Genomic DNA, 27,902 nt, shown 5'->3' with positions numbered 1-27,902 from the left:
ATGATGCTAAATAATTTTCTCTCCAGAATTGTATTTACCAGCCTTAGATGCTGCCCTGGAGAGAGACTTTGTACTGAGCTACAAAAAAGTCAAATTAGCAGGCAGTAACATCCCAAATACCAAAGTCAGCATTACACACACTGCTGCTGATCTCTTGTCTAAATAATTTTGACCACTGGGGGCTAAGCCTAACCCCTTCATGTGGCATGCAAAAGAAAGAGGCATTTGTCATTCTGGTGTTTCAAAGAGTGTTTCTGAAAAGCTATCCTGCTTCAGTCTCTCCTTTTTACTATAGAAAAGCACTGCTAGGCAGAGTTAAATGGATTAATTACCTTTTCAGTGTAAGAGAAAAAAGAAATAAGAGTCTTGTCTTTATCTCCTCTGATTTCAGAGGCTGACTAGAGGCTTTTCAGATGTGCATATCCCTTTAATGACTTAATCATCTAATTAGGTGACTTGCAAAGGCTATTGGCAAATGAGCAGAGGGTTATTTTCTAATTCCCATATATCTGTTGATAGAGCAAAGGATTCTGGTATAGTCTCTGTCCTTTCCCCCCATTCAAGGTTCTGGAGATAAAGAGTTAAGATTAAAGATGAACAAGCTCTTTGAATAGGAAATGCAAACAGGCTAAGAATGTGTTATTTTTATTTTAAACCTCTGCAGCTTTTTAGCAACAAAGTTGGCTTAGAGGGTAGGTTTAAACCACTTAAAACAATCCTCAGTTTTGAAGTTGCCTTTTCAATGCACCCACTTGGTACATGTCAAACCGACTTTAAGTCTTCAGTTGTGTTGAGCTCACACATTTCACTCTGTGTTAAAATGGGCAATTAACAAATGTTCTTTACATGTGAATACTGAATCAAAATACAGTCAGAGTTCTTCTGTGATCATGGGAAAGCAGTGTTGCCTAAAGCAAGTAGCCAGGAAACATAGTTTGAGTTTCTATCTAGCTCAAGCACCAAGTCGATGCTACCTTTGTTAGTTTGGGATGTGTGGACTTCATTACGTTGAGCCCAGTATCTGTGTTTACTTGTGGCATTTCAAACATATCAATTTCACCTTTACAGTAAATGCCAGGGAAATACTGTGCCCTTTGATGTTGTTTCGAAGTCATGCATTACTGTGAAAATAACACTTACTTGAGGGGGTCAGAGAAAGTTGTCTAAACCATGACTTAGCAATATGGATGTTAAAATAATTCAGGTGTTTAAGGTCATAGTGGGAGATTTTCACATGTAAAGCCAACTGTTTTTATATTTCTGAGGCTCAGGTGATGCTGCCAGGTGTGTGACAATCTCAACACTGGATTCTTTAGTACAACTTTTGGATATTAATGGTATTTCAACACATTACGGACCACTGTCACAAAAATAAATTTAAATTAAACAGAGTAAAAGTAATTAAGGAATGAACTTAGCCTTGTGTCTGATATGATGACCTGAAGGTTGTTTGGGAATGTTTGAGCTGAAGGAGTTGTCAAAATCATGGATTTTCAGGAGATATCAGTAACTGATTATAGGTTGATACAGACAGCCCATCCACAGGATAAATAGAATTGCATCTTAGTTGTATCTTAGAGTTGCACAGGCTTGTAGAGAGAACAGCTACAGCAACTTTTAATGAATTATCACATCAAGGAACTCTCCATAATCTCCCTTCTGAGAGAACACGATCTTCAGTCCTTGCTCTGCTGCACTGTGCAGGAGTTATCCACCTTCGGCCTTTCCCCTAGGCAGTTAATGTGGTTTCATCACTTTTGCTCAGCATTCATTATTCCTTTTTACAGGATTTGCCCACTGTATTCAACAGACCTCCCCTGCTTTAAGTTATGGTAAAGTGCCATCTCCTAAACTGTTTAAAAACTATGGGTTATCAAGCCACTACACGCTCCACTGAACGTTCACTTGCACCAGGAGAGGCAGTTGCCCACTAGTACTGTTAAACACGTGATTTAGGCTTACAACTAGTACATTATATTCATCCAGGTTCCTTATCTGTGTCATAGTTTTAGAGCATGGCTGTGGTGCAGTTTTCTAACATAGATACCTACAGTCCAGCTTTGCCTCAGCTGCCAAGAGTGGCTGTGTATTAACAGTGCAGCCATCCAGCTCCATTAATCAATCACTCTGATTAGGTTTTTGTATGTTTTCAGTGGATGGATCTAAAAAAGACTGTATTGTGGGTAGCCCGGAGTGGAGGTCCAATTTGAAGTGCAGTGATTTCTATCTTCTGTGTTCAACCCTGTATGTTTTACACGTTGGGATTTCTTTTCCTGGCTGACAAGCTGACCAGAAAATAAATGTCTTGTTTTCTTTTTTTTTCCCAAGCAAAACAGCTGGTTTTGGCAAATTTATGTTTTGTGTTAAGTGTATTTTGTCATAAATTCCTGTAAAACCTCTTTTAATGTACTTTTTCTATTGCTTTCTGTTCTTCTAGGGAATTATTATTTTGAAAATTTGAAATATTATTTGTAAATTGGATATTTTATTGTTGTGACAAAAGCAGCCACTGGTTTGGAAATGTCAAAATTACTTGTTTCATTCCAGTTCAGAATGAAAACATTAAAAAACATATCAAGAGACATGTATGAAAGAGAAACTCCTACTTTTGAATAACTTTAGTACTTTTTAGGTGGTAGGGAAGAGATAAGAGAAGTAATTAGAATGTATACCAGTCAAATCTATTTTTCTTTTGTTAGGTAACGTAGGTCTACAACAGAACAAATAATTTAAAAATGTTAAAAAATCTTAGTTGATCTGCTCAGGCACATCTCTCCCTTCTCTTTCATTATTGACATCAGTGGCTTAATATACCATTAAAACAAACTATATTTTAAAATATATAAGACCTGACTCCTGCAGTACACTCACGGATGTCCTATGAATTCCAGCTCAGGCTTCACCAGCCAGATGGACTCATACTGTGTTCTTCATTAATATTGAATCCAAAAGTTCTCAGTGAAAGCTTAGAGACTTCTGCCTCTCAGTACAAGAACACAGAATATCTACCCTAGACATTGTCAGTCCTAGAGGCCTGTTGTTGTTTGGAATAAATAACTGGGATAATACAACATTTATGTGTTAATGTCATTAGCAGTAATAAGAAGTTCTCTGATAAATTCATCTACAGGATCATCTGGGAAGTGATGATGGTCTGGTAATTTTTTTTTTCAGGTGTATCATCACCTGATACCATCTGCTCTTCCTGATGTCCTATCCTGTCTGAAGTCTGCTTGCCACAAGTGTTCCTCCATACCCTGCTGTTGGTTGTGATTGCATTCCGGTCCTGCTTTTTGATGTAGGGTGACTCTGTGGCCTCTGCCCACATATGGCATGAAAGAACAACTCTCATCTCGTGCCATTCACACACAGAGATTGGTATTGATAGGAGAAGAGGAGAAATGTTTTAACATGGGTACTCAAAACAGTGACTTCCTTCTCCAGCAGTTAATAGAAATAGGTTTTGCCTACATTTTTCCCATAAGTGGATTAGTTTAAAACTGATTGCTGAGGAAAGCCTTGTTTTACTACTCTGTATTCATTTTTTAGCATCTGGAAGAAATAACCTCTTCTCAGATCTTGAAAACCTGTTTAGAAGCACTGGCACTGAATTTCAATTTTGACAGTGATGAGAGTGAACATGTGCTGGGAAGAAAGGTGTACCCAGGTGACCCTCAGGCACACATCTTCCCTGAGACTAGGAGGTGTGTGGGGAAAGTGTTTTTAGATGTTTTGTGCAACAAGGCCTGAGGGTACCAGTAGTGCCAAGGTCTATAGGAGAGAAGTCCATCCAAGGCTATTAAATACTCTGGTTCACAAGGTCATTAAGCCAGAAATCACTGCAAGTGGGGAGGGTATTCTAGGGAAGTACTACTATGTATTTTTTGACATGTATGCTGTATTCTGGAGAGGTATTACTCTATGCACCCATACTTCTCCCTGGCCATCCTCCATACGCTGCCATTAGAGACTCAGTACAGAGTGAGATGTGTCACTGGTCTGATCAAATATGGTAATTCTTGTGGGGTTTTTGTTTGTTTGATTGTTTGGGGTTTTTTTTAAATATTAACACTACTGGGGCATCTGCACAAGATCTGTAACATAATCTGTCTGCCTGTGGGAAATGTACCTAATTTAATAAACTGTCATTACTGTACAGTCCCAGAGCCAAGTATCACAGGCCCATCGCATACTTCTTAGTGACTGTAAATTTACAACCAGGCATGTCTGCAGTTAAGTGAGGTATGCGTTTAACTAATTATTAATGGGCAGATTAAAATAACAGCTCACAAATTCCATGTAGCAAACCGGTACGCTCAGAACCATTTGGTGAGTCTCAGAAGATGCTTGGAAAGAGTGAAAAAGGGTGAAATGTGCCTAAATGAAGATTTCCTTTTCGTGGGGTGCTGGGAGTGACACAGGAGAAGCCTGGTCCCTTTTGTTCCCTATTGAGGATCCTCCGAGCAGGAGCACTCAGACTTGTTTGGAGGATCTAATATCCGATGTGAAACAAGGAGCGCATGTATTGTGCCTGTCGCCAGCGGCTCTATTAGAAACAATCGGTCCTTTTCCAAGGCTACATGGCGCGTGATGTAATTCCATTTTCTTCCTGACTGCAGGAAAGGAAAATCAAGTAATTAAATGTGAGAAATCACCAGCCAGGGGGGCCCTTTCTGCTTGGGTGGATTTCCCAACCCAGTTGCCCTGCCGTAAAAGCCAGAAGCCGACCCGGGGAAAGACGGCACGGCTCTGGACAAAAGCATGACACTGCCCATGAATGCACTGCGTACCAAACACAGTTTGTTGTCAGGAGCTGACAAGCCAGCCATGTCCAGCTGAAGTGGTCCTACTTCCCATCGGCTTGAAAAGGCCTGCCAGTGAGGAGGCTTCGGTCACAGCGCTATGCTTTACGCTCCCGGCCCCATTGTCCTGGGGCCGCAGGTCCCGGGCGGGAGGCGTCACCACCCCACCAGAAGGCGACCAGGGATGGTGGGGCTGGGGGTTGGAAATGGGCTGGAGGTGTGGGAGGGGGGGTCCTGAGGAAAAAGTGTCCTGCAGCGAGGAGCAGCCATGGTCACAACGACCTCGTCTCCCAGTTTTGGCTTCCTGGCCTCTTGTGGCTTTATAACCTGTATTTGCACCACATCTCCCTCTTCTGCAGGCTACGGGACATCACGGTTATGGCATGCATAAAATCTTAGCGCCAAGAAGCATTTATTTGGGTTTTGCAAAAACCTGTGGCAGAATTCAAATGTTATGTATGTGGGTAATAAAGAATCTTATCATATATAGCCTTAACTTTCAGAAAACCTGCACTGCCTAGAAGTGAGTGAAACTCTGCAAACAGGCAATAAACCTGCGGAGAATTTGAGCCACAAGTTTGGTGGGAGAACGAAAGTCATTTTAGTTCACTTTGATTACTCTTTTTAATAGGTAGCTTACGAGGAGCCTATCACCTGTTTTTTATAAGTAACTATGTTTGACATTTCAATTTCGTTCTTACAGCTTTTAATACATTTTTTATCTTGTACTCTTCTACAGATAATTTACTTCCCAGTGTTTCTTTGTAATAGCAACCGGAATGGAAAAAAGTGTTCTCATTTATGTGTAAATTTTGTTAACAAACTCATCTGCATAAATCACATTTCTTCCCAAGGATTTTATTATGCGGTAGCTGCTTTTTCACTAAAGTTAGAACTTTAAAACAGCTTTCAAAATCAGATGAAAGTAAATTACAATGAAATAAGATCAACACAACAAAACATTTTTATTTTGGCTTTAAAAAATAGAGGAGAAAGAATCAAGGCAATAAAGGGTATTAAGGCCAAGGAAATTGTTTACTACTTATGTGTTGTTTATGGGGTTTTGAGGGTTATAAAGCGTGTGACTCCGTCCTTGTGCGTTTTTTAGTAATTGAAATGTGCGATCTATTGTGTCTTGTTCAAGCATACTTGAAGAACATAATATGGAGAAAAAGAATTTCTTATATCCATTTCTTCCTTCTGACTCTAGATATAAGGTTAATTAACACAGAACAAGTTTCTTTGCCAGGCTGGCAAAATGACAAAAATTGTGTCTCAGGTTAGGACCTTTTATTGTATCGCCTTCGTAAAAAGTGTGAAACAGTGTGAATATGAATCAAAATGTGGATATCTCAAACTGTAAAGCAAATTCATTGGTATTGTAGGCAAGGCTTCTTACTGGTGTTGCTGTTACTTGCTTAGAGGTTCACTGGTTCTTACTGGAGACAAAGGCTGTGGAAATCTAAAATAATTTTGGTAATGACTATTTTTGTTGCCCTTAATATTCTGTGTTTCAGCAGTCTGGGATGGAAATGGGTATGCAGAATGTACGTGACATTGTGACTGGTGTTCACTGCTTCAGGTTTCAGTTAATCCTCTGCAGAGTGCTCTGAGCGTTGAGCAAATATGTTAATTTAAGATCATTTCCACAGATCTCTTAGAATTATCAGTAAATTATCCTATGTGCTGATTTCAGAGAGGGCAGTATCATTTGTCCGGTGCTCACTCAGTGGTAGCAAAGATGTATAATTTGAGAAAGTCACAGTTTCAGGTATCTCTTCTCCTGATCAATAAATAATGCATCCCTGAGTGGCAAACTGGTAAACGCAGCAGAATATGCCTTTTCATGTACAACTTTACCATGCTAAATATAAAGTAGTAATGTACAATACTGTGGTGAAAGCTGCAATTTCATGTTATTTTTATGTATGCTTAATACTGTTTAGCTGTTTTGAATGTCTTAGTATAGTAGCCAGTCTTTCCAGTCTAGAAATGCACAAAATTCATAATTGGCTTGTAAACGCTTTATTAGAAGCTCTATGCTCATTTCCTCCGTAGCCTTCAAAGATCTAGCATAATGACTATCTGGAATGAATTCTGCTCCTTGTTTTAGTAGCAGCTGCATCTGTGCATGGTTAAACTTAACTGTTAAAGGTTACATAGTGGAATTACTTTTTCAATAACATAAAAATACAAGAATTTTAGCTTGTTCTGATTCAATGTCTCTTTCAGAAAGCAGCTGTCCAAAATACCTGATCTGTAGAAAGTCAGACCTATGTTTTTAAGAATCTTAGATATTTACAAGAACTATTGCACCTTGGCAAACCAGTGACTCAAAGCAAGTTGTGTAAAGCAAGTATCATAATACTGGCCAACCTGGTAAAAAATTCCATGTCGTCAGTCCTGCCTTTAGGACTAATAGTCATCAGTGGGTCAGTAGGTGGACTGTGAACATCTTTTGGTTGCTGTAGGAAGTGAGCGGACGCTTTGCTGGTAATCTAGGCTTGGGCGAATCAAAGTTTGGACTTTGAAAGTCAGGCAACACTGTTCCTTGAGCTAGGACTTACATGGGTTACCCGAATTCTGAAGTACAGTAGGAAATACTGTATCATGACTGTCTTTTTAAGTGGCTTTCATTGTTTGTGACTGTGGCTCCATGAGCACCTACTGATTATTTGTCTGCATTTATAATTTGCTGGAGCAAAAGTGGAGGGCAGGCACAGGAGTCAAAACTCTCCTGAAACTGTCAAGGACAGTGGGCGAGATGTTCAAATGTAAAAGCTAGAACTGCAGTGGCAGATGTAAAACTCAGGGATTTCTGACTTCCATTCTGTATTTTGCTAAACATGATGTGTGATATTAGAATTATTTTTTTTTTACTACGTATGTGATGTGAAAACTGATTTGTGTTACACGTGGATCACCGAATGTAGTTTCTAAACACTGTAGCATTTTGAAATTTTTAGAAATGCAAATGCCTCCTAAATGAAAACCAGAATCTGTTTTCCTAAATTTTTGGGGTTTTTTTCTGTAGTTTTAGCCAGAAAATATTGGACTACGGAATGCTACAAAGGAATTTAGTGTTAATTAAGCTTATTTTATAACACATGTGTATGCATATTGTACTGGATGAGTGATTGGGATGGTTAGCTCCATGAGAAAATATTTAAAGAAATGGACAACAGTCTGAAAAATCTGACAGCGATAAACTGTAATTAATCCAAAACTTTGACCACTATGACCTGATTTTAGTTCCTCCATGCTTCATTATTGCCATTGTTATTCTAAACTTCTAAGTGATTGTAATGAGTTTTCTTTAAAATAATTTTTTCATAGTTATATTTTTATATTTTTTCCTTTCAAGTGCTTCAAGCTCTCCCTACCATTTTCTCATTCTCTCTATAGCCATGCACTATGCAAAAGTTCATGGATCATTTCCATATACAAAATACACTGGAGTGAGAGGAATAATGTGTAGAAATTCTACCTTAAATCAAATGCAAGTTTAAATCTAGTTGCTTAAGATTCTAAAGGGACAAATAACAGTGGAAAGCAAAATACTCGTGAGAGATAGGATCGAGTTCCTAAAATATGTATTAAGAATCTATTAGTAGTCGCGTTTCCAGAAGTGATGAGCCATCACTGCTTTTTGTTAAAATCAGCCCTTTTGGAAAAAAAGATGGCTGATCTATATTTTTATTTTGGATTTTTATTTTAGATTCAACATTTTTAAACAAGGATTCCTACAATCAGATTCTAAAATTCATGTCAGAGCATTTGGCTCTGAATACCTGTCTTTTCCAACTGTAAGAAATACATCCTAGAAAAAAGACAGCACACTACCTCTTCTTTTTGCTGCCTGTATATGTATTGATGGAAACAACTGTTGTTTTTCCTGACTGTGATCATAAAGGAGAAGCCTGGTTTTGCTGACCACAGAAAAATAAAGGGAGAATATTATCTAATCAGTTTTATTTTCTGAACGCTGTCCTTTTAAAAAGTTGAAATGGAGTTTATCTTTAGGGCAAAGTATGACATATCTTAGCTCTCTTGAAGCCATGCTTCAAAATCGGCTTCTCTGCCATTTGTCTGCTATTGCGCACACTTAAGCAAATGTGATTTAAACACTGCTCAGCTCTGCGTCATTTATAGGACCTGGTGTGTCATCTCTGAGCACAAAGAAGGTTCAGTGCTGCACCGAGGTTACAATGCCATGAGCGGTGGTGAGCTAAAAGCCTTTGTAAGAGTGTGAAAGAACTAAGTAGAAAACCAACCATGAGGAAAAGGACTTATGCTTAGTTTTATAAATACATTGTTGAGTAGCATATGTACAATGAAAGGAGAGAAAGGAAAGAATATCCCCTTTCTATATGTTTAACATTGTTGCCTGAGCCAACTTTAAGATTTCTTTTTGTTCTTCAGTATGTGATCCAACTTTAAAAAGACCTCTGGTTTTTGATTCGCAATTGTCTGAGTTAAGATACAGTAAGAAAATGAAAGGCAGATGTCTCACACCTTAAGTCAATCTCTAAGAGTATTTTAGAGCTGTTCAGCATATCCAAGGTTCTGACCTTCCTTGGCAAAGCTTCTTAGTTTTCCCACACCTGCAGCTTTGCTGTCTTTTTTTTTTTTTTTTCAGGCTCACAATAAGCGTAGCTAAAACAAGCATTCCAGTGTGTATGAATAGAGCACACAGTAGGCAATTTGGGGACTCATTCATCACCGATCAATAGAACCGCTTGGATAGTGGATGAGATAGCAAACCATTTGATTTATTACATCCAATGTAATAATACATGATTTTAAAAGAAATTAAAACCACAAAACTAAAAACCTTTATCTTATTTATTAACCACTGGTAGAAGTAATAAATAAATACTGCCATTTCTTTAAAAATATCAGTCAGCTGTGTCTATAAAATGTGATATCTTTTCTTGAGAGGTGTAAAAATGATGGGTTTTTAAAATGATTGGGGTTTTTTTTGTTTTAATATTTTTACTATAAAGATGCTACTGTCTACAATTAGTAAAATTAATATATATTAAGAAAACACGGCGGCAGAGATTCCACATGTGCTAGAATATGGCAAAACTCTTTGGTCTCGGTTTATTTTTATGGAATAATTTATCCCTCTTGTAATATCTTTGAAGTTATGAAGCTACAGCATATAGTATCCTATGTAATGATAGCAGAAATTAATGGACGCTGAAATATGCATGAGGAAAACTGGAATAATGACTACCAGTGATTATAAACATTTCTTCTTGAAAACAATGCTTCTTTACCTTAAATGGAAGACTCATGTCCAGAACATTCTTCTCAAGACTTCAAAAATGCCAGAAAAGAGAGAGCATGATTTTGACACACACACACAAGATTTTCTCTTCAAATTACACTTAATTTTAAAACAGGGTGACAGCTAAATATTGCAACAATATTTCCATAGTAATCTGAGCCAAACTTGTCATTATTTTCTGAGTAAACTGAGGAACTGAAGGCTCTCTTATCTTCTTCATATGTGTTTTGGATCAGCAGTGCATCCCAGCAGTAGAAACCAGTATATGGAAAGCCAATGGGGTATTCAGTCACAAAGAACAGAAACCATAACTAATGATATGCTTAGTATGTGGTTTTAAACAAAGACATATTATTTTTCATCAAAAATTATCTTTAAAAAGGAGCTGTTTTGTTCTAGTATTTCAAAAGCGACAGCATTAAATTTTGCAGGAGGGAGGGAGAGAAATTCTCTGAAGACAGAGACGAATATTGTGTACCAAAGCTAACAGATATTAAAATAGATATAACTGCAATGTATCTGCCACATGTAATAAATGCAAATTATATTGTAGAAGATTTATTTATTGCATAGAGAAGTCTTCATGAATTTTGAACTTCTGCAAATTATTTTTTCCTTAATTGTGAGTGGTCTCTGAGTAACCTTAGATACAGTTTTTTACCTGAAACTTCCTTGATGTTTTCAAAGACATACCAAGATCTTGGGGTTTTTTACTACTAAAAATAAGTATGTTTGTAATTTTCCTTACATGTCAATTTAAGGCTATTTTTTTTGTATTAGGTCTCCCATAATAAGTCTGTAATTTACCCTTGCTTTCTTTCGCACATCAACATTTTCCACTTGATCTCTGTGTTTTTTTACAGAGAGATTTTTTAAACTTTAACAAAAATGGTTTATTTCTGAATGAAAAATGCCAGGTGATACACTTAGCACAAAATACACATATGACTACAAACAGCTAGGACGGAGAACTGTCACAGAAATCAGGGTCCACAAAGGAAAAAATGGTTTTGACTGTTTTCCAAGGAAAATATATTTTGGCAGTTTGGTGACAAGACTAAAAGTCATATGCTGCCTGTGAACAGGTTTTTGAGTGTGTTGTTGCTAAGAGGTTAATTCTGCACCCACTCTTTTCAGTGCTGCAGTAGTGACAGTACTTCTCTCTCCAGTGGTACAGAATCAGGCGCCAGACCAGCAAAATGCACTTTGAGGTTCTTGGTACACATGTACATATATATAATGGATTTGTAGAATGCAAATATCTTAAGTCATCTACTTCCAAACATGTTAAAACATTACAAGATCTCGTGAAAACAAAGTCTTACAATGCTCACAGAGAAAAATGTCCTGTGGCTAAAACTGAGAGCAGGAACTTTTAGCTCATTCTTTGCTGTTCAAACTCAGTTTCTTAACCTAGACCTTTGGGGAAATGTTTCTTTTTTGGTTATTTTCAATTAGTACTCAGCTTTTTATAGAACACAGAGAACATAAAACCAGTACAGTTTTCCTAAAGAGCCTTCCTAAATGGTTCAGAAAAGATCTTGCTTCTTCAAAAATGCCTTAGAAAATAACTGGGTTTTTTAACTTAACATGATGATAAGCAGGAACCTTTCCATGTAAATTCTTTCTATAGGAGAGTAAGGAGAAATATGACTGCTTCTTTCATGGTCATATAATCAATGACAGTGATGAAAAGAGAAATTGCAGGAATTTTTTATCTGCCATTTGTTTTTAATCCAATTTTCGGGAAACAAAATATTTCTGAATTTTCTCACTGTCTGCACTCAGTGGAGTCAAAACTCTCTCTGTGGTGAGGGCTCTGTGACGTGATCAGTATTCCCATGAAAAGTTTTGCGCTTGGTGAAACAATGTTTTCTGACAAATTGTTTTCTGACATGATCTCTCTTATATCTAGACTAGCTCCATATCTTCAGTATTAGTACTTGCTAGACTCCTTCGAATTAAAAGACCACAGTATAGTGTAGAATTATCCTGCCATCAGGTCAAATACTGGTTAATGGTCCTTTCTCACAGAACTCACATACCAATTTACTCTGCTTCCCCATTACTTTTTTTGCTGAATAGTATACATGTCCTGAATACACAGCTGTATTCAGGAAGCTTAAGAGCTGATTGAATTGTTTTATAGGAAGGAACTGCCTTCTACTATAAAGATATAGCATTATAAATGCTGCTATATTTATAATGATTTATTTTATGCATACCAGATTTCTCTACAGCACATATGCAATGACCAGAACTGAGAAGGGTTTAGAAATTTGGAGATAACTATTTATGAAATAGAACAATAGACTGGAAGTTCAAGTTGAGCTATGTGAAAATAATTTTAGCCGTCGTACACGATATTGCTGTTTTTCTTTGATTTCATTATAAACTACATAACAAGTTGTGTTGAGACTAAATTGGCGGAGTTAATTTGTGGGCAGAACTGTAGTGTTGCTTTTTTCGGAATCCCTGAATTTTATTACAGATTGATATAGATAAGAACATTAATGCTGGTAATAATAAAGATTACACAAGTTCAACTTACTTTAATTATGTGAAAAATGACTACTCCATTACAGTACATCTCTCCTACATGTAAAATCATGTGGTACAGCGTATATTTAGTTAAACTGATACATAAGAACTGGAGATCAAATGTTATTTGTAATATAACATGTTCCAAATAATTTTTTGTGTAACAGAAAAAAAAAGTACACTCAGCCTACCTTATTGTTAACCAGTTGTCTACACATAGCATCTGTTTACATTAGTAATGTAATTGCTGTGATAATAAGCTCATTGATTTAGTATCTAAGGAAGTAATCAGTCAGGACATCACATTTGTCTTGCTTTACTTGACAGCCTATCTTCTACACTGAACAATGTCAATTCTTGCCATTGTTTCAGAGAAATGGAGCAACAAAAAAACCCAGAAAGCTCTCTTCTCTTTGCCAACTATTGCCATAAAAATGTTTGCTGCAGCTAACTGCTATTGGACAAATTTAATTTTAACAGTGGCACAAGGCCAGTACACTTCAGTGTAGGAAAATTGTATTTCTTTTGTTACTCAGACAGTATGACAGCCTTATCTTTCACTTGACAGTTAAGCAGAAAAGGATGGTGAAAAACTAAAACTGAAATAAAACAAAGAGACAACTGGGAAACTTTGGCTAGCTGACTCAATAGGAATTTTTTCCTTTTTCTAAGCATTTTTATGTGAAAATGTATAAACAAAGTCTCCCTACTAAGAGTTAAGAATTACTTTACAAGATTGTAAGATGTCTATGTACTTGGGTTCACTTCCCAAAATCACAGAGGAAAACAATTAATCAGGAGTGTTAAAATAAAGAACAATCCCAGTTTTATGATTTCTTTTTTCTTTGTCTTGTGGACAGTGTTACCTTAATATGTCCTTCCTGCTACAACTTTGGATTTCACAAGCTTTCAAAAACCCATGGTCCATAGAACGAGTTCATGGGCTGAAATCATAGAGAATCAGGTTGTCTTGACCCTATGTGAGTTTCAAGCTAGGGAGGAGGACAAGAGTCTGTCCCCTCCATTTGCTGCCCATGAAGACCAGCATTCACCGCAGGGCCTGTAGACAGCGGTGCTGAATGAATTCTGTGCCTGGACTTTGTTGTAGATGGAATGGGGAGCAGAGAGCAAGAGAAGTCTCATTCACCTGTGGAGGTGAATCTCTATTCATCAGTTTATAGACAGCATAGCTGAACTCATATTATATACAGCATCAAAAAAATAATACTGCTCTCACTATATAGCACCAATACATTCCAAGACTTCTTGTTTTTGAAGGATGTCTTAAAAATACTACTAGTTATCATGTACGTCACAAAGAAAGTTAATCTCTAAACATTTTAGAGAGGAAGGGAAGGACCACTCTTCCTCTTTTAAGGATAAAATTAAAAAATAAATTTAAAGTATTACGTACCATGGTGCGTTCTCCAGGAAACGAACCGAAAAAGTAAATTTACCTCACTTCACTTCACCTTAACATCAGAAAAAGTTCACGTTTCCTCTCCTCTGCATAGCCTTTGTTTTAATTGCAAGTGGGAAGAAGACTTAGATTGTGGAAGAGTCGGTAGAAATGAAGATATGCGAAACTAAGCCCTTATCATGGAGTGTTAATTACCTATGCGGTAGTTGTACTTACAAGATGAGAGCAACCAAAGACAGGTTGTTCTTTGTTTCCAAACCAGATGTGGGGTAGCAGAAGTGTGGCCTCACAGCTCATCTAAATTCTGAATTCCAGCAGGCTGACAGCTGCTCCCTTTCTGCTGATTAAGAAACACTGACAAACATTTTTTTTTTTTCTTCTTTTTCCTGCAGAAAGACTTCCTTGGCTGCTTATACTTGTAAACTCAAAAATGGGCTCTTCCCACTCAGTGTTTTTAACTGTGATTGCTAAAAAGGAGGTACTGTTAAAATGAAGAAGAGAGGCAAGGTTTGGATGAGATGCTGTGGGAGGTGTAATCATATACCACGTATTTACTGATGTATCACAAAAAAATGCCAATTACAATTGAAAAATATACTAATTTTTTTCCATAACTCTCCCGGATGGAAGCCTTGAAAGGTCTCTCTGAAACAAAGTCCTTTCTTGTCAGACAAATGAAGTCTATTCAGTTGTGGCCCCTTAGGGGACTGCTGGCAGAGTTCAGAGTTGACACAGGTCCAGACCCCCTTCTGCTCCCTGTAAGGTGTTTCTGTTTTAACTTGCAGGTTAGTATTCTCGGTCTCTTGGTGTTCTTCCACTTCTCAGAAAAAAATTTGAAAGGACATGATGCTGATGCTGCCCAAAACAGTAAGTTTGAGGAATATAGAAGCTTATGGGCATTGCCTCAATGTGGACAATGTGGTGCTGTGGATCTACATTCACTTGTCATCTGGGAGAGATTTAGTAGGGTACCTTTATATTAAGAGTTGCACATCACTTGTACTTGTTGTATTTGCACAGATGTACTTGTTTCCAATGCCAGCTGAACATTTATTCTTTCACTAATAATATTTCCTTCTGGACTGAAATGAAGATTTGGCATTATGTGAAGAAGTATTGTGTGTTTGTCACCATGTTAACAGTTTTCACAGTGCTCTTTCCTGAAGTTGGATGATCTAGTTTGAGGTATATGCCCAAGCTATAAATGAACATTTGCTAAATGAACATCTGCTATATGGGTAGGCTATGTATATTGAGTATTTATTTATTTATATACATACACATGCATATACAAACATTATTGCTGTAATCTGAAAGAAATTATGTAGATGTCCAAAGTAAGATACGTATTTCATCAGATTTAAAGATATTTATTTCAGTTTTAATGTTCTTCCTCTTTCCTAGAAAAGTGTGTGCCTACTAAAGCAGTTTTATTGAGATACAAACAAGCTAGTCATGAGATTCTGCAGCTTACACACCTACAGCCTCATGAACTGGAACTGGAATACAGGTTTTCTTCCTACTGGTTTGTACCTAACCAAAATGGTTGCTCTTCTTCCTATGACAAAGGAGTTTAGAAGGTTGAATCAAGATAAAAGATATGCATCTGGATAGCTGTACTGGATAGCTGATAGTAGCTTAAACAGTAGTGAAATATGGCTAACAGGTAAGAACTAAAGAGGGTAGAAGGCATCCAGATCCAATCCACATCCTCTAAAGGCATCCACTCTAATTGCAAACAGGTTTTACCTAACGATTTCCACACAGGGAAATTCTGGAGTGATATTAATTTTAACTTTCTTTTTTTTTTTTTTAACCTGACCTTTCCTCTCAGAAAAAGAAAACTAGTGGAAATGCAGCCATAAGAAGAGCCACTGGGGAACACCTGTGGGAAAGCAGATCTTCAGCACAGAAAAATGAAGGTTCACTATGCGAGGGGACTGGGCATCAGACCTAAGGACCTGTGTTAGAGGTGCTTGTCTGCCGCTACCTGAGCAGAAACACTGGAGGAGAATAATAGGAGGGAAGATGAGAGAACAATTTTCTCCCCCATTCTGAGATGTGTTTCAGTTTGAGATGTACTGTGTCAGTCACACAAGAGCCTGTCATTAGTACTAAGTCACCTCAGTTTTATATACGTGTCTGAGAATAATGCCTTTCTATGGTTATGCCAAATTCTGTTTGCCTACTTGCCTCAGGGCAGGTGGTTTTTTTCTGACAATCAGCTGAGTATCACTGATGTTTTTCATTATCACCAATCATCAGATAAAAGATAGGAGAATAAGATAGGAGAATAAGGAGATAGAAGTTTTGTGGTGATTTGGTAAATTTTTATGCTGTTTAAGTAAGCTTGTTGGATATAGGTTTGGGATTTTTTTTTTCTTTTATTCTATTTCTTTCATACCCTCCCTTTTTGTGTAGGTTCTCTGCCTCTTATTGGGCTTTTCCTCACTGCTGCTCTGCTCTGTGGGAAATAAACAATAAATGCCTATTCCTTCAAGTAAGGCAGAGGATGCAAAGTATTCTAGGATTTACTATATTAAATCAAGAGGCTGTGTGATTAGTGTTGATAGAATAACACAGCAATTTTACATGCATGCTGCACCTCTTACTTGTAGGTAGTTTTACGCTTTGGGAACACTTTTTCAAAATTCTAGTCCTAGGAGATCAAATGACATGAAAGTGATGGATTGTTGGGGATATCTTGAAATGAGCAGTGTCTGTTCCATTTATAAATATAACAAACTACAAGGTTAGAAATGAAAGTTGAAAAATCAGTAGTTAAAGCTGTTCGAAGTAAAGAAAAAGTTATGGAATAGATTTATATATAAGCTGCTTCATATATCACTCTTTCGTATGCTGTAAAATTTGAGTGTAGGTGTGAGCAACCACTTCAAATAGCCATGGAGATTAGTATTTCAATCACTGAGGTCACACTGCCTGGTCTGGGAACTGGTTGAGGTAAAATTAACAGCATCTTTATCTTTTAACTACTTTGGTTAAAATCTATTAATAATTAACATGCCAATACTTGTGAACTCCACTTTTTAAAGAAAATCAGCCCGAGTGTTACAGTAGTTTATTCCTTAAAGCTGCTGACCTTATGTCTTGTACCAATCAAACACTTCAGAGCTATCTCAAATGTCATCTTCCATCCCTACCTCTTCTGGCTGTCATGGAAACAGCCGTGCACCCTCTTATAAAGGTACTGTAATACCGTCGGGCCCTGCACAAATCACATTAACAGCGGAGTTAGAATCAACTTAGACATAATAATCGTTGTAGCTTAGGGAAATAGCCCCTCGTCTCTCTTCTAGACAGCTCCAAGTCTGAGCACTTCCCAGGAAACTGGGTTCCATTTCCTGGAGAAAAGCCATCCTGAGGGACACCCGCAATTCTGCACTGCAGTGATAAAAACGGCAGGCATGAAATCCCTGCGTTTACTATTAGCTGGAGAGAATTTTCCCTCTGAGATCTGTGACTTCTGAATGGCACTTAGCTTTTGCCATCGAATGCCTTTCTTCAAGGGTGTAAGTGCTCGTGAAGAAATTAGACAGAGATAGAAAATGTTGCACCTCAGACATCTCATTTCTCTCAGCACAGAGAAAAGTCACTGCCAGGCTCCAAACTTGCCTTACAATGTGAGGACTATTACAACACTGTCCCCCCCCACCATTACCATCTCAATTGTCATCAACAGCAGCAAAAACGAACAGCTGTGCGAGGGGGATTTTTTTATTTTATCTCTTTCTTGTTGTGAGCTCCTTTTCCTTACAGATATTCACTTTTACTTTTCTTTGTTTCATTTTTGGAGTCTTGAGCTGTGCGGTTCGTTCCAGGAGAAAACTGAGAATGAGGAATATCCACATCCCCTCTCATAGTGAAAAACCCACAGCTCTGTTCTTGGCTGTCATTCCAGCAGAGGTCCTGGAAATTTCACTCTTGCACCCTGTCCTCCCACTTCTATTGAATGAAATGGCAGCAACTGCTCCACCATTAGGATCAATATCCAGGCCATTATGTTGGCAAAAGGAGCAGCAAATCACATTTACGTGGCTTGTCAGATTCATTATTATAAGCAGATGGCAGTCCTTGCACTACAATGCAGCTGAGAAAAGACTGACATCATTTCAAATTAAAATCTATAATGCTAATACACATCTCTGATTCTTTGTACAGGCCTAAGTGCATTAATCTTCTGAATGATTTGCCAACGTGTGCACTGCTTTAGGTGTTTTCACTTGAGTGGAGCTAAAAGGAGAGCTTTTAACTGACAATGGTTAACATTTATTCATACAGATTGATAAAAGTTAACATGCAATTTTCTTTACTAGTAGCTCCCTAATAGGAATTAATGGGACATTTTGAAGAGAAAATGCCAAGTTCAGAAGGCCAGTTTAAGAAATGTGTTAACCGCTGAAGAGAAAAATATGTTACTAGCGTCTCCTTTATGTAAACTGATGTTAAAATAATTATTCATAAAAGAAAATAGACCATTTTTTAAAATGTGCAACAGAATTGCCTAAATATGCAAAGAAATTTCATTTGTCAAACGTGGACAAAAAAATCAAAATTTTTAGGATCAGATCATCATCAAAAGTTTAAAAAGTGAACATAACATAAATCTACTCTTTTAATACAACTAAAGTGGAAGACAGTTCCTAATAAAAAGAATTTTAAACACTTTGGGGATGGTTTTATCTGCAGTGTCTAGACTATATATCCTGTCATCATATTTTCAATAGCATGCTCTAGAATTGCAGAATTTCATACACAGTTTTTAGGGATGCAGAGGCTGATTCCTCCATTCTTCCGGCTTTCTCCAGAAAAGATATATCTAAGAGAAAGAATCTTCTAGTGAATAAAGTATAGAGAGAGACTGCTGTCAGGCTGCCTAACCATGAGAATGCAATGCCTTTGCTTCTAGAGGAATGTTTGCATATTGAGGGGCTGTCCTGGACTACTTCTGCCTGCACTTGGGATCCTGAATAACCCTGCTTTGGAAGCCCTGTCATCACAGTGTCGATTCTGAGCTAAAATACCTTTCTGTTTGTAAGGGCTTAATAGGTGAGCAGCATTACGCTGATGCAGCTGCTTGGTTTCATGGAGCAAACAAAAATCCTGTATTTTCCCTAAATGAGATTGTTTTAAAACATCCAGATTAACCACTCAGCCATGAAACTTGGGAATCCTCCCATCAAAAGCTTTATAAATATATGTGTCACTGCAGAAATGCTTGGCTTTGCCAAAGCAGCATATTTCTGAAAAAATAAAGTTTGTTAAAATGTTTTGACCAGATCCAGGTAGGATCTTTTGTCCCATTTATTGTTATCCAGATATTTAATTTCAAAGGAAACAGAGTCTTCAGGTCTACAATATGCCTTGCTTTCTCTCAGTACATGCCAGTGCCGTGTGCTAACACATGTTTTAGCAGATCTCTGGGATGTGAATTAGTTACTTCTTTAAATATATCATTGATGTTGTTGAATTTTTCTGAATTCTTTTGGTATTAGCACATCTGAAACCAGATATCTCTGTATTTCATTCATATTTGCTCACCTTACTGACAAAAATTGATTTCTTAATACTTTCCTTTTTCTTTCATCTGACTCAGTACTAATACCTAGTTTGACTTTCACAAACCAGGCGGTATGTGCAGCAATAGAAAATAACAGATTTCACTGATATAAACAATAGCTTAATAATTTGTTTACCAAGGGATTTTTTCTGAGTAGGGATTGATTTGTATTAAAATGAATAATAAATTACTGGAAAGAAGTAGTTTTTCTACTTGGGAAGTTGCTTTAAAATATGCAGGGTTGGGAGCTGCACAGTGAGATTCCAAAAAAGATAATGAAAGACAATTTCATTTTTCAAATTTTAAAAAAGAAATGTCATTCAAATGAATTAAACTTGAAAGAAAGATATGTAGCCAATTACAGCTATATGAGTCTGATCTTCCTAAAATCCTTACTCTTTCATTTTACGTACTTGAAAATTCCAGTTTTTATGGATGTTGAAATGAACTGATTAACATAAGAACTTTAGATCAGCTTTAACACTGTGACAATCAGAGAAGAAATGAATAAGAATTCTGAAAAACTGAAAACTCACCAGCTTTTTGATATGTTGAGCATGGCTCATAGTCCTGTTTAAATCTTTTAAATCCATTTTCTTGTAAAATGCTTTACCAATGGTTGCAGTCTTAAATCCCTAACACATCTTTCATCTTTCTTTTTTAGGGATTACAGATGAAAACAGGTACATCCAACCGGTAAAGGATGTTGAAATTTATAGTCCTGATTATTTAAAGTGCATGGGTTGCAGCTGATATTTATTTAAGAATTTCTTTTCATAGCATAATATTTAAACTGGTTAATTAATGGATAATGGCAAGAGATGGGAAATGTGTAATTTACAAATTGAAAAAAGCTCTTAAAAGTTTTGCAGAACATCTGGAACTTTTCCACAACAGTCTTGAAATAATATTCTCCAAGCCATAGATCCTATTATCACACATCTCACATATGTTCCACCACAACTACTCAATGAATTGATTTCTCATATATGCATTGCATGGATTCATTAAGTACAGTACACACCAACATTCCTCACTCTTCGTTCATTAGTCAAGTTAATTTTAATAACTTCCAAAATTCTGCTGCTGAATTAGCAAATCTGAATAGAGTCTGTGAAATGTAACTCCAGAGCTTATTTTAGAATATGGCCTATTTATCCCAAGTGACACTCAGTGACACAGTTTGAAAACTGTAGTAGTTTAGTAGTAAACTGTAAATTAGTATTTTTTAAATACATGGAATAATAGACGATATTTGATCTGTGGCTGAAGAAGTAAGATACAGCATTTACAGGTTGTGCGTGCCTTACGTTCAGTCTGAGCCCCACAGTGTATACTTCTTTCCCATCCCCCTTTCCTTTGCCTGCATTTCAGTTTGTTTTACTGACTGAACACTTAAAGAGATATCTACTTAAGGATGTCAAAAGGTGTAGTAAATGGGAGGCAGACCACTGGGAGACAAAATAGGGAGGTCATTCCGCCTGACCTCCTCCTGTTTTTTCCCACTAAGAAAGCTGCTGCTCAGCTGACTTAAGATTGAGAGACAAGGCAGAAAACCAGCAAAAACAGTATTAACTCAACCTGTTTGGCACCGTGCTTTCTACTTGCAAAAGGTATTCCTTCGTGCTTAAAGTTGGTCTTCTGTTGCAGTCATTCCCTTTAGAAATGCTGCAATATTTCATTTTTGTCCCATGCAGGTTATGTAAGTGAATGGAAATCCAATGATAAAAAGTCCTCTCTGACTTCTGTTAGTTATAAGGAGATTAATTTCAACAGTTAAGCTAAGGTTCTCAGTAGCTGATGCTTTTGTTGACATTGTAAAGGAGATTTTGTCTGTAGGTGATACACAATACTTCTGTAATTTCTTATTGTGGCATTAACATATTGGGAAGGAAATTCTGAACTTTAACCTCACAGCTACACTGATGAGGCGCAAATTGATTTCTTGTGTGTATTGAGTCTCTGAGCTGGGCAGGAGGGTCCCAAAAGTTTGGCAAGTGAACATTTACTCGAGTATAAGTGGTTGTCACCCTAAACAGAATCAATACGTCTACTCCCCTTATAGGTATTGTGTACCTCCTCTTAGTTGCCTGGTGCCTGGCAGATCATGCCCACTTTGACAGCACCTTGTTTTGCTAATCAGTAGAAATGAGGAATATCTTCTGCATTGGGGTCCACTGTAACTAAGAGGTACTTCTGTTCTGTGGACAGCAATGCCTTCATGCCACCGAAGTGGAAGATAGCCCTAAAAAATTTGTAGTTTTTAGATGCTTACCTCAAGTAATTTTCCTTAATCTAGTGGATCTCACTCTGCAAATCTCTGCCATTGTTTATTATGAACTTGTAGCCAAACTAGTTATATAATTTACCTGTAAAGGAGGGAAGAGGAGCTCTCTCCAAGCATATATCACAAAATCCTATAAAGTCCATATACAGCAAACCAAAGAGGAAGGAGTGTCATTTAAAAAAAAAAAAATTAAAAAATCAGCCTCTGACAAACATGCACGCTCAAATTCAACTTCAATTTATTTTTATTAGTACTACTCTTGCTGCTTAGGGTTACCATGAAAAGTATTTTACTTCCTTATATTTTTCCTCTATTTAGACACAACTAAAAGGCACAAATTTTAAACTAAAAAGCTTTCTGGCAATGAAATTTATGCAAGTGAGAAATAAAGGTTTGGAAGTTTCACAGATTAACACCTATGAAGCAAAGCTGGAGAAAATACCAGTGAATGAGTATAAGGTCTGAGCAAACCTTGCAAGTGAATGATTTCTGAGTTAGATACTTCTTTCTCCTGTGTTGTAACGACTCACTTTCTCTGGTGCAAATTACTCAAGTTACATCAGTCTGTATTTTTAAGCCATGTCAACATCTCTGAGAGAGAGTTCAAGTCCATGATTCTGGGATTAGCAAAACAACAAAAAGCTGGAATACAAAGTAGCAAGACTCTTTCAATTGCAATGAAAAAAAAATATATGTTTACAGGGTATTTATAACCTAATTAGATTTCCAGTCATGGATTTTAGTCTAAAAAGTTTTTTGTTTTGGTTTCCTTTTTTTTTGTTTTAACAAAAGCAGATAAATTCTTGGTAAATAGCTAATTTGTAGTGTTTTGTAAATAGGACTTTTAGTGTAAACTTGCTGGCATATAATTGTGATAAAGAATAGCAAATAAAAAATGTTTGGAGTCCAACTCTATCTTCATGAAACAAACGAAACAAAACTTTAAACATAACAAAGTCTACTTACATCCATTATCTGTCAATGTCAGTGACACACCAGTGCCAATCCTTAGTTTTCCGCATCAGCTATACAGCTTGCTGTATATCTTGCTGTAGTTAAATACAGCTCAATAATTCTCTTCCCCTTTTCTAAGCTTGAGGTCTTTCCGTGATTTATTCTCTCACATATAATTTAAAAAAATGAATAAGCGTATATTATTTTAAAACTTTTCTGAAAATCTCTGGAAAAATAAAATTAAAAAACCTAATGGTAAAACAATAACAAGTCATAGGAATCCAATAACGCACTTCCTATTCTATGGCATTGTGCCAACTTAAGAGTAAACATTTTGTTGGGTTTTTTTCCAGAAGCACCACATAGTCATTGATAATCTCAAAATGGTGCTGGCTCTATACCCATATAGAATAAGCAGCTGGAGAGGTGATTTTAAAAACCTGAGATTAGGTTTTAGTCAAGTGTCATAGCAATAAAAGCAGACAAAAACAAGAATTAAATACAAATAGAACTGCACCAAAATTGAATGTTTTAACCTGTTCTCTGGAGGAGCCAGAAACATTTTGGTGCCAGAGTACACAAGACCTTGTACATAAATACGTGAACAGGGTTAATCCCTTGTCCTTAATAATGTTTTGTGTAGCAACTTCAAAAACAAACTTTGCCAATTAAGAAAGATAGGAAGTATCATTTTATCTGCATTCTTTAATATGGTTCATTTAAAGAGTTTGTTTATGATTAAAAAAGCAAAATCTTTTCATTGGGATACTTAAATTTAGGCATGTGAGGCAAACTCACAGAGCATCCTGCAATACAGGGGAAGTGCATTTCTCAAATGGTAATTAGTTTTTCACTGTTACTGATTCACTAGGTAGCTTCTGTCAAATGGGGGAGCACAAATAGGGGTGGCTTATCGGCTAAAGCACTGCAAATGAGAATGATAGATGTGCTTTAAAGGTAACCATCTGTACTAACTTTCAAAGGTGCTGAACTAGTGATCTTTTTCCACTTCCTCCTTTTTCATTTCTGATACACATTTGCACAAGTACAGAAACTCTAGTGAATGGCAAAGTGGGATGTGGACAAAGGTTTTCCTTATTAGGAAGGGATGAGCATGGTGTAGAGTGAAAAGTTCATTGTATGATGGATGAGCCAGTGAGTATGAAGGTCACTCTGTCAATGGTACACAAGAGAGGATTATGGGTGACAACAGCTCTAAAGAAGTGGTAGATAAATTGTTTACAAAATACAATAATAGAGAGTTGTAAGAGACTTCCCCAACTTTGTTATTGTTAAAGGATCACCAGGACAAATAAGCTGAAATGTATTTGGATACCTTGGGGAACATTTCAAAAGCAGGGAGAGATTGTTACCTTGAAGACGAAGATGTAAGATCATCTGTTCCTTTTTTAATTGAATTATCACTAAGAGACAAAGAAGTTCCAGCCCAAAGCAACAAACACACCAGAAAACCACTCCTCTAATTCTGAAAAAAAAACCAACCCCAAACATAAAATAAAGTTACATTAATTTTAAATTACCCTCTGCCAAAAAAAAAAAAAAAATTGCAGAGTTTTTCAAGATACCTCAAACTACTGTGTGCTGAAATGAAAATAAAGGAGTCATATTTTAAGATTAAAATTGTGCAAAAGTACTCTTATTCTGTTTAACAGATTAACTTTTGAAGTCAATCAGTTAATGTTCTAATAAAATAATGACCATAGGCATAGCTGACACAGTGACCCTCAAATGCCCTAGTATTTGCAGATTTTATTGTCTGCCAACTTAAAAATAGTATAAAATAACCTGGGGTTATTATAAAATGTTAATCTCATTAACATTATAAACCCTAATATTTAATTACTGCTTTCTGCCATTTCTGACTTGTTTTTCTTTCAAATGAAAACAATTTTGGGATGTCTGAATTTTAAATTGATTAAAATTGGAATACAGAAAGTGTAACATTTCATATGGTAAAATTTCATTATGATTCAATCTTGTTCTAGAAATGCTTCCTTTGAAGTCCCTTATTTTGGAAAGCAACGTATCTTAAAACTTGAGCAAACAATGTATCAAATTGCTGTACAAATGTTTTCCTATACAAAAGAACACAGTTTCAAATAAAAATTCATCCTGAAGACATACACCAACTTTTCTCCAGCTAAATTGAAGCACATACTCAAAGATTTCCAGGCACCCACCAATGTGAGGCTATGCCAGAAGCAATAGTTTCCATCCATATCAAAGTAGTGTACTGGATGGTGTTTTTACACTGACTTAAAACTGTCATAACAGGCCCTTTCAGATATGCCATTTCTTAAATGAGGCACCCTTCATTTAACCAAGTGTTCAGTATTGCCAGATCTATAAAGCTAAATTGCTTTTTTATAAGGTAGAACCTTACCTGTTGGATAAAGTATGTGCAGTGAGGCTTATAAATGCTCATAAAGGGAAAGTATGGAAGGTAAAAGTATCCATTACCTTTTGGAAAAAGGACGATTATTTCAAAGAAAATGCCAGCAGTGGGAGACATATAATAATAATTTAGGAGGAAAAATAAAACTGACTTTTTCCCAGTACCACTGTTAATAATACAACTCCTTCTTTTATATTAATTAAAAAGTGTTTCTTGCTTGCTATATATTTTTAGTTAGCAGCCAAGTATTTTACACTTTATAGCAAACACTGGACTTCAACCAAATTGGGAGCAAGTGTGCTTTGGAAGGCTATTGGGGGAAACTTTATAACATAGTGTCTCTTAATGAAGGACAAATTCATTTAATAGATCTCCCTGTAAAACAACATCTGTTGGTAAATTGGCTAGTGAGATTGCTGTGGGTGAAATTCACTTTTGTGTACTGAAATGACACAGTTAGACTTTTGAGTTGAGTTACGACTTTTTACCCACCAGTAAGATACAAATAAATGGCTCAAGTGCTTTTTTCTAAGATACAATACTACACTTTCCTACACTGATACAAACACATAAGAGGATGTCAGGAAAAGAAAAAGCCAACTCTCCTCATTCCAAAGCTCACCTTTGTATCAGAGTTTGGTACTACTTCATAATAGATAAACTAGTTTGCTTTGGTCTGGGGGGGACTTGTGTGTGCATTGTACCGTTTACTTTTTCTCCAAATGAACTCAGAAACTTGGTGGCATTTATTCTACATCAGTGCCCCTGAAGGGCTTTATTATGTAAGCCTCCTCAGATACTGAGCTTTGCCAAATACACCTGACTATGAAAGTGGGACAGTCTGTCCTGCTGATGAGCAGTATCCAGTAACTACACTTTAGTAAGTACAGTAGAAAATAGTACACAACTATTTTATGAGGCTTAATTTCTAAAGCACAATTGGTTGTCCATATTGGATGCATCTGAGATGGGGGGCAATGAGAAGATCTTCAGGGATCCAAATAAGAATTGAGAGCTCTCCTTTCTAAGGCAAACTTTGAAAATTCCAGACTGGATCAGGTCCTCCATTCCTTTTAAGGATTTGTTAGGATACAAAGAATCATTGTGATTATCTAACCTGACTTCATGCAAAACAAAGATTATAGGACTGGCCAAAATTCATTTCACTTTGAACTAGAACATATAAATTTTAGGGAAAAAATGTCCAGTCTCAATTTTCGCATCATGGAAAGCTTCCCATGACCCTTTGAATGTGGTTAATTCCTCATCCTAAATAGGTGTATTGGGTTTGAGTGGCAAGGCTTTGGTAGTGGGGGGACTACAGGGGTGGCTTCTGTGAGAAGCTACTAGAAGCTTCCCCTGTGTTTGACAGAGCAAATGCCAGCTGGCTCCAAGACAGACCCAACGCTGGCCAAGGCCGAGCCCATCAGCGATGGTGGTAGTGCCTCTGGGAAACATGTTTAAGAAGTGGGGAAGAAAACAACTGCTGTGCAACAGCAGCCAGAGAGAGGAGTGAGAAGATGTGAGAGCAACAACTCTGCAGACACCAAGGTCAGTGAAGAAGGAGGGGGAGGAGGTGCTCCAGGGGCCGGAGCAGAGATTCCCCTGCAGCCCCTGGTGAAGGCCTTGGTGAGGCAGGCTGTCCCCCTGCAGCCCATGGAGGTCCACGGTGGAGCAGATATCCACCTGCAACCCATGGAGGACCCCACGCCAGCGCAGGTGGATACACCCGAAGGAGGCTGTGACCCTGTGGGAAGCCTGTGCTGGAGCAGGCTCCTGGCAGGACCCCATGGGAGAGAGGACCCCACGCTGGAGCAGGTTTGCTGGCAGGACTTGTGACCCCGCAGGGGATCCATGCTGGAGCAGTCTGTTCCTGAGGGACTGTACTCCATGGAAAGGACCCACACTGGACCAGTTCGTGAAGAACTGCAGCCCATGGGAAGGACCCATGTTGGAGAAGTTCATGGAGGACTCTGTCCTGCGGGAGGGACCCCGTGCTGGAGCAGGGGAAGAGTGTGGGGAGTCCTCCCCTGAGGAGGAAAGAGCAGCACTTCCTCCCAAGTGGCATCTCCACTTGGGGGAGGAGGTAGATAAATCAGGAGTGAAGTTGAGTCCAGGAAGAAGGGAATGGTGGGGGGAAGATGTTTTAAGATTTTGTTTTATTTCTCATTATCCTACTTTTATTTGATTGGTAATAAATTAATTTCCCCGAGTCAAGTCTGTTTTGCCTGTGACGGTAATTGCTGAGTGATCTCCCTGTCCTTATCTCAACCCATGAGCCTTTCATTATATTTTCTCTCCCCTGTCCTGCTGAGGAGGGGGAGTGATAGAGTGGCTTGGTAGGCACCTAGCATCCAGTCAAGGTCAACCCCACCACAATAGATTTTAGAGTAATTCAACAACACACTAACTGTGCTAATTCCAAGAATAAGACTAATTCGATTTACCCTATAGACCTTCTGAGAGTGATGAAGTCTCTCTGTGTTATTCTGTGAGCTTCAATAGGTAACATAACTCACGCCAATGTCACAAGCTTGAGCACGAAAACATCTTCTGGCTCCTCTCCTTTGTTTCAAAGGCTAGCAAATTGGCATCATGTCATATTCTT

The sequence above is a fragment of the Mycteria americana genome, chromosome 2, assembly GCF_035582795.1.
Source record: "Mycteria americana isolate JAX WOST 10 ecotype Jacksonville Zoo and Gardens chromosome 2, USCA_MyAme_1.0, whole genome shotgun sequence".
NCBI lineage: Eukaryota > Metazoa > Chordata > Aves > Ciconiiformes > Ciconiidae > Mycteria > Mycteria americana.
The sequence above is the reverse complement of the archived record's forward strand: the minus strand, read 5'-3'. Positions refer to the sequence as shown.